The sequence below is a fragment of the Hipposideros armiger genome, unplaced genomic scaffold, assembly GCF_001890085.2.
Source record: "Hipposideros armiger isolate ML-2016 unplaced genomic scaffold, ASM189008v1 scaffold_69, whole genome shotgun sequence".
NCBI lineage: Eukaryota > Metazoa > Chordata > Mammalia > Chiroptera > Hipposideridae > Hipposideros > Hipposideros armiger.
In genome coordinates this window covers 314,374-316,409 of record NW_017731419.1, presented here as the reverse complement: position 1 = coordinate 316,409, position 2,036 = coordinate 314,374, and positions in this window count along the sequence as shown.

Genomic DNA, 2,036 nt, shown 5'->3' with positions numbered 1-2,036 from the left:
AACATCCTTTAAATCACAGAAGTCACAAAACGTCCCCTTTTTTGAGCATTGTTCGAATTTTTAGATAATAGTTGTGACGTAGTAGAACACTGGACTGGGAATCGAACCGCCATTCAGATTCTGGCTACTGTTGTGATCTTAAACAGCCATTTAACCTGTCTGAGGCTTCATTTTCATCATCTCTAAAACCAAAAAAAATATATATGTATGTATATATGAGTATGTACGAGTATGTATAGCAGTGTCTCATATGTCAGCTTTGCCCCTATGTAAGTATTTTTTATTCCATCCTTTCCCTCCCTGTTACCACTTCCTTACTAGTGTGGACTATTGAACAGCCCACCAACCAAGTCTCTGCCATTTGTTCTCTCATTCTCAGTCTTTCCCTATGGCTATTCTTTATATTGCTACCACACTTAAACGTTTTTTAAAAACCCTATTGGAGAATGTTAGTTTCCTACTTAAAAATCTATGATAACTTTCCATTGCTATAGGATAAAGCCCAAATTCACAAGAGTTTGTAGACTGTATTTAGCCTTAAATTTCCCATCACTTCAGCCATACCAAGCTGTTTATTGTTTCCTGTACTTACGTTTTTCGTATGTTTATCTCACTGCTTGGAGTTCTTATTCTTTGTCATTTAGGATACTGAGCAGATGATTAATCATCCACTCCAGAGCTAGATTTTTATTACTCCAAGCCAGTCAGCTCAAGGCGTTTCCCTACAAACTGTTTTATTTGTCGCAGTCAGATTGAAGAGGAGACATTCTATTTCTGGGGGAGAGGATTTTCCCCCTTTTGTATATGAACANTAGTTTTTTAGTTTTAAATGAGCCAATAAGTTGCCCTAACTCCCTCCTTTTTTAGAAATCTTAAGCTCCTTGGAAGTGAGTAAAATCAGTGAGTTTCTGTCACTTGCAATTAAGAATCCTAAATTTATGTTCTGTTCCTCCCCTTACTCCCTATATCAGTGAATTGCACCCCCCTCTACCCGGTCACTTAAGCTGAAAACCTGAGTCATTTTCTACATTAAGTGTGTATTCCATTTTCTGTTACTCCAATCCGGTCCTTTTTCTACCATATATAAACATCCACCAAGCCCTTAGCTAGGCTCATCTTTCTGGAAATACAATATGGAAGCTGGGTTTTTTAAATCATGAAGAAAAGGAAAATTCTATTTACTCAGATGCTTTGCATGTAAGATACTGTTTCCAGGCATTTTTCTGAATCTCCTGAAGTCTAAAAGGTAAAGAGGAATGAAAACATATGTATCAAAGTACCCAGGACAGTGATTGGTACCTTGAAAGACACAAAAGATGTCCACCACATACCAGGAGGAAATAAACATTCTTATCACCAGAGAGGGGAATCAGGGACAAGGGAAATCTACAGAAATGAATCTTGTTAAACTAACCCTTGTTTTACTCATCACTTCTCCATGATTAACTGCTCTGGCCTAAGCCCCTTTGTCTTGTCACATTTTTACAATTTACTACTCTTTGTCCAACTTAGTGTATATAGATTTGGCTTTAACTGCTTCTTTGGGTCTTCACTTTCCTAGGGGGGCTCCCTTGCATATGTAAAAGTCTGTATGCCTTTCTCTTGTTAATCCATGTTCATTTAGTTCTCAGTCCAGCTAGAAACCCTAAGAGGGTCAAGTTTTGCCTCCCCTACACATGGATTCAACTACATTGAAAATATGAACTTCAGTTCATCAAAACACACACAATAAAGAGAGTGAAAAGACAAACCACACAGCGGGAAAAGATATCTGCAATACATAAAACCAAGAAAAGGCTTATATCCAGAATACATAAAGAATTCCTACGGGCCGGCCGAGTGGCGCGATGGTTAAGAACTCGCTTGGGATGCCGGAGGGCCCCAGTTCGGATCCCACATATGAGGGCCAGTGACACTGCCCTCTACGGCTAAGATGCTGAACAACGGCTCAACCTGGAGCTGGGCTGCTGTGAGTCGCCGGCGACGGCGTGGGCTGCAGTCCCTGTGGCAGTGGGTTGCCATGGGCTACCGTGTGT